Source organism: Buceros rhinoceros, unplaced genomic scaffold (assembly GCF_000710305.1).
Source record: "Buceros rhinoceros silvestris isolate BGI_N320 unplaced genomic scaffold, ASM71030v1 scaffold16091, whole genome shotgun sequence".
Taxonomy (NCBI): Eukaryota; Metazoa; Chordata; class Aves; order Bucerotiformes; family Bucerotidae; genus Buceros; species Buceros rhinoceros.
Genome location: NW_010396100.1, coordinates 33,127 through 39,503, shown reverse-complemented (window position 1 = coordinate 39,503; position 6,377 = coordinate 33,127). Strand labels below are relative to the sequence as shown.

Sequence of the window (6,377 nt, the reverse complement as noted above, 5' to 3'; positions counted from 1 at the left end):
AACAGATCACCCCCTTTCCCCTGCAGCTCATAAAGAAGGCCGGTGGAAAACTGTGGGGGCAATTTGGGGAGAATTTTGTCATTTTCTGTGGAATGCTGTGGATTTTAATATATTCAGCCCCGGAGGCTTCTTCAGAGTTACCCACAGAGCAGTGAATGGCGTTTACTGAGGAGTTAAAGGCAGCAATCAGAAGAAAACAAATATTACAACTTGCAATCTGAGGCCTGTAATTTTAATCTAAACGAGAGGAGATAGCTACCCTCATTAACTATTACAGGGCAAGAGGTGCTTCTTTTTCACTCAGTGTAAAAGGAAAATCCTTCCTTTGCAGAAATTATTCTCTAAAGCCAGAAGCAGGACTTATCATTTGATAACGATAAAACTTCTTCAAGTTTATTTATGGTTTGTACAGGTCTCCTTAGAGAGCTGATCGACATCTCCAACTCACTATCGGTACCTGTTTGTAATTCGCACCTAAGGATACTTGGAGAAAAGGAAGGAGTAATTTATCTTAAATCTTACTGACAGCAAAATGGACTCACTGCATTCACTACTTTCCTCTTCTGTGCTCCGTAAGACCACAGGCACAAGCGACAGATATTATTCAAGGATAAATTCTGCACAAATGAATTATTTAAATACAAATCAAACACTCATCTGAGGATAAGGTTCACTGTAAGTCTATTTTGTTTAAGTACTTAACATTGTCTCTTCCCCAGGCTACTTGTGCTTCTACCTATTGTCGTTACTAAAGAGCTTGAAGAGCTGGAGTCTTAATGAGCCATAAAGAACATCACCTCCTGAGAACACGAACGGATGTTCCTTCTGCAACCTGAAATGTCAAAAAAGAGTTGGACCAAGCACCCTGCTGTGGAGGAATGTTTGGATGGGAAGCTACCTCTGGTCCTGCCTTCCACACCTGTTCCACCAGTCCTCAGGAGAGGAAAGGACAGAGGCATGGCCAGACAGCCCTTGCCTTCTAGTAACTCCCCAAAATCAAGATCCCCTGAGGACTGGTGCAAGTGGCTTTGTATTAAATCAAGTCTCTGGCAGCCTCACAGACTAGGAGAACAAAGATGCTCAAAGCCAATCTGGGGTCTGTGCTCTGGCCCTCTGGCAAGCACAGCCTGGCTGGCTTGCAAGGCTGCAGGCCAGGACCAGATGCTTTGGCCAAGCACAGTGATGCTGAGCAGAAGCTATAAATGAAAGCAAAGGATTAGTCAGCAAGGGGACTAATGCGAGCCCCCTTTTTAAACATCCCAATGTGACCAAGAAGCTTGGTCTCCATTTTCAAAAGGAAAGTGTTAACCTTAGACTCCAAGTCTCATTAACGATGAGCTGACTCAAGAGTCGGTACTCAAGCTGGAATACCAGTAAACGCAACCAACTGGAAGGGGAAATGAGGATCCCTCTGAAATCCCTGGATCATTTTTGGTGTCTCTTTCCTCTGTGCTGCTCAGACTAGGAGTAGTTACACCAATGCTTGCCCAGTGTTATCCAGTTCTGCCTCTGCAACGGACCAGCACTCCTTGGCGATTAGCAGAGCTGTGCCCTCCCAGGTACAGAGCTCCATTTAAATTTGACATTCCCTGAAACGATTGTTATTCTAACAAAGCCCGGGGTTGAGTTCTCCCCTGCTCTGGGAAGTTTAGCTTTTATGCTTAATAAACTTCAAAGGACTCAAGCAACTGATAAATTACATCCTTAAACAATCCGAACAAAATGCTGCCCTGTGGAAACTTCCCAGTTGTCCTGCAGGGCAGCACTGCTCAGGCTGGACGCTTCTGCTGGCCACATCCAAATCAAGGACCGCCTTCTTTTTCTCACACAAGTCCCTCCCAGCCACCTCAGTGACCAGAAACTTCCTGAGGAGCCAGGAAAGGGCAGTCCTTGGCAATGCTTTGCTTATGACTGCTGTTCCTAACAAAAATGCCTGCCTTGGCCGCTTCTGCACGGTGGTTTTAACTCGGAAAGGACCCCTATGTGCTCCCAGTGAGTAACACGTTCATGACCGGGCACATGGAAACAGAAAAGCAGGTCACAAAAGGTATGAAAATGGTGAAATATTTTAGCTGCTCGGGCAGGGAATTTCCCATCAACATTCAGGAGCAAATCTCCTGGGTTTTTTTAAGAGCATGGAGCCATAGTGGCACAAGACAACCGAGACCCTGCAAAAACACAACAAATGTCCTGAGCACTTTCATTTCACACTTTGGATTAATTCAGCTTCTACCTCCTGAAGCAAGTTGATCCTCTCCAGTAGATAACATACAGAAGACAAAGAACCTTTGCTGCTTTAGCTATCCAATCTGTTTTTCCCTACTTCTACCCCTACATACATCCCCCCCAGTACCCACCACATTTCCAAGAGCACAGGATGCTCCAGGCTTATCCATTAATTAAGGCAACTGCACCAATCTGTTTTTCCCTACTTCTACCCCTACATACATCCCCCCCAGTACCCACCACATTTCCAAGAGCACAGGATGCTCCAGGCTTATCCATTAATTAAGGCAACTGCACAGGCCAGTCTCATCTCTGACAGCTTCCCGTTCCAAATCTGGCTTTATCCTTAGAGCAGTCTTCTGGTTTGTAGACCGCCACTATTTGCTCCAACCCACAGCTTCACAGTCCTCGAGCTGGGCCCACTGGAAGCCAGGAGCTTTGAAAACCCCCGTGACATCTTTCCCAATCAGCAGAATTTGGAGTTAAGCAAGAGACTAGTCTGCCCAGAGACCCGAGAGGAGACCTGATCTGGTTCCTAAATGCACGGTATTAGGCAGTGACTGGTATCCAGAACAACCAAGTAGAAGCAATGATCTTATCTATTAGAGGACTGTTTATACACTTGCTTTTAATGGCATCTTCTGCTCTGAGAAATCTTAAGGTCTTTTGCACTGCAATCCCAGCTCCCCTTTTCCTCATGGAAAGGCTTCTTGCTTATTTTCTGCTGCAAACACAACAGGGGATTTTCTCATCATGGTATGTGACGTCCACAACACTCTTCAAAATAGAGCTCTGGGTATCATCTCTCTCTGAAACAAGCCCATTGCATTTTGCTGCTGTATCTTTGGGCCTGCCCAGATGCAGGACTGCTGTACGTGTCAATCATTCAGTTTAAAAAACTAAAGCACTTTATTGTTGCTTCCAGGAGGCAGCAGCTAAATGGGATCCCACCAACCTTTGGCAAAATTTAAGCCACTATACAGCAAAGGTTAAACTCTGCCTAATTTTCTTTTACCCTTTATCTTTCTATGACATCTCCAGGTAGAGCCCATTTGGTACCAGAGCCTTCTGCAAAGATGCCAAGGTACTCTGTTTGTGTTGGCTCAAAAGGAGAAATGTCACTTTATGACTTGCCACAGAAGACTCGTAGGTAAGTCCTGCAAGTTTCCTATCCATGAACATCTGCACCTTTTACTCACTTGACTTAGGGTGACTGAGAAAATTCCAGGCAATGGCTGTTAAACGCCACTGCAGCTGAGCCCCCTGTAATGTGACATTGTTTTGTATTTCATCCAGGGATTTGGGGACATTGCAAATCATTCATGCTGTGAAGGTCTGCTACAGAGAGCTCTTTCCAATGCACTCTCCTATTATTAGTAACAAAGATGCTCATTTCATGTATCTTTGTTTAAGAGAAACATGATCCCACCAATTCCACAGAGACAGCTTCATCTGTTAAGGACTTAAACCAATTTGTACGGGTTGCTATTTTTATTAAGCCTGTATTATGTCCAACAAGAAGTACATGGGAGTGTGGTATTACATGACAACTAACTCAGAATTAGTAATCAAACAGATAATGGACAGATGAGAAACGACCCTCACACGCAGTCTAACTGGAGACATATGACACATGACCATGACTTGACTCTACTAGGTATCTCGCCTGTGTATCCCCTACGTACAGGTAATACTCTCTGTCAAGTCTCACTGGATCCATTCCCGCCCCCGATACATGACAGTGAAGCGAAGTCAGACAGATGGCTATGAAAGTTGTCCTCTGCATCTCAAATCCAATCCCTGGCTGTTTTCACTCACTTTTAGAGCCTTAAGCAACAGGACAGGACTTGGAGGTCTTACACCATTCTGAGAATCTAGACAGAAGCAAGAAGACACCGTACATAACCCCTGCTGGTTCTGAAAGATGGTTTTAAAGCCCCACTGAAGCATCTGTAAGTGGACAAGGTGGACAAGGGATGAAATTGAAAATGGGCTGACAATCAAACAAGAGGATGTAAAGTTTGCAACTGCTTTAACAGGGAAAGTTTCTAAGCCTACTAATGAAAACCTAGTCATCCGACCACTCTAAGTTCCCAGGTTGGATTTTACCCAACCTTCTATTTGTCTCCTGTTCATAAAATGGCTGTCGCATTTTTACATGTCCTTTTCTTTACAATACTTCCAATAGAAAAGACCATTTTCTACCTTCATGGACAAACCAGAAACTTGTGAAACTTTAAAACAAGTTCAAGATGATGAAACCCTTATAATGGAACAAATGACTCATTCGAGTCAGATGGAGGAGTCCATGTATACCCATTTATATAGTTAAATGGGTATTAATCAGGGTAGGCTCGAGACAGCCTTTGTTCTGCACGTGACTTCTCATCATCAATAGATATCGGCACAGTGCATGTGAGTGGTGGATTCTGGTATTTACTGAATTACAGTGGTCCCTCGAAATTTCTACATCTAAGCAGACCTGCCTAAGGTTCTGGAACTGATACTGAGGTCCATGTCACCCTAGTCACCCACTGCCCCGCTGAAAAATGAAACACGAATGAAACACAAACCCCTCTCAGCAATGCTCACCATGATAAAATACACGCAAACAAATGCAGCTTGGCAAATTCAGTGAGTATCAACTGGCCATAAAATAATAAAACCCAGGGTGTGGACAGGTCAAAGTATTGCAATAGCTATTGGTTTAACGTTCAAGGAATGTAAAGCAAAGGCAGATGCATACTGGGGGCGAGACTGTTAACAGGGGAGAATGAAGGCAGGAAACCTCATGCTCCATGTACAACTTAAACTGCTTCACAATGGTCCTCCCAACTTCAGCACAGATGCCACTCGCATCATAAAAACAGGATCGGGCCCATCACTTCAGCCAGAGCCACTCTCCAACCAAAGCTGGGCTCCCAGGTATGTCAGAGGGCGTGAGCTGTGCTTGCCTTGCCATTTACTGACCAGCAAGCAATTGCTGGCTTCTCCTCTATGACGAATAAGCATCACTGGTACGTTTTCATCACAGTGGCAAATGCCCCTAAACAAGAGAGAACATCTGTCATTGAGAAAAGGACAGGAGCTTTGAGACAAGGGTGGACAGACGCTACCCTGGATCCACTCTCACATATGTGATCCTTGTCCTCTGATCCTCTCCTTTTTCTACTGCTGGTGGTAGACCTGGCTCCCTGGTCACGTGTTTACAAACTCACCATCCTGCTCCTGGTCTGCCCCAGGGACAGAGGTTCACCTTCTCCAGCATCTCTAAATCCACTCCCTCCCTCTCATTCAGGCACTAAGACTCAGCGCTCTCCAGCAAGCCACCACTTTGGCATCCCCGCTTCTACACTTGGGCCCTTGGAGTGGATCTCAACGTTGCTGTGAAAATCAACCCGCCTCCCCGAGCGCTCTGAACATGCCAATCTCCTTTCCATCTCCCTCTGGCCTTCCCTTGTGCTCTGGATCAAGTTCAAGATTTTACCTCTCGTTTTCATTGCGCTTTACAACTCATGGCAATTACCGTTGGCTCATAATTGCTGTAACGATCTATCTGTGGTAGCTATTCATTCACACACACCCAAGAGCACACCTCCGCACACCTCCGCACATAAGCATGGTATGTGCTGATGAATGAAAGATAGAGAAACAATAAAAGCCAAATCAAGCATGTATTTTTGTTAAGAACGTTAGATTTCATTTTCCACAAGATCCCAGCCACGCCCGGGCTGCTGATCTGCAGAAGAATATGCTTTACTGCTTGGAAGGAAAGCAACGAGTTCTGTATTTTGGTTCAAATGACTTTCGGTTTCTTGATGGCGTGTTTCTTCTTGTCATCTCTCTACAGCACAGATATGTCCCAGATTACTTCGTAAACAAAGCAAAAATAATTTCTTTCATCCAACTGCAGCAGGAACCGAACAACTTAATCTGATCATTGTGTGCAAAGAAAATATTTCCAATGACGACATCTTCCTATGCCGATTGGTTTTTATTACAGATGTCATCTCGATGTGCCGTATTAATGCAGCTCTTTCTTCTCATTTCAAGATTCTAATCTAAGTTTGTTGCTCTAATATTTTATTGGTTCAAAATACATGCTGTAAAATCCACGGCCATCAAATTTTCCTGTGAGCTAAAAATACACC

At 44.6% G+C, this 6,377-nt stretch overlaps 1 protein-coding gene across 1 annotated transcript in view; it reads right to left on the bottom strand.

Annotated features, from left to right (window-relative positions):
* ARID5B (AT rich interactive domain 5B (MRF1-like)) overlaps positions 1-6,377 on the bottom strand; it is a gene marked incomplete at its 5' end in the record, with an annotated part of 36,487 nt that overhangs the window by 20,274 nt on the left and 9,836 nt on the right. The window lies entirely within an intron of this gene.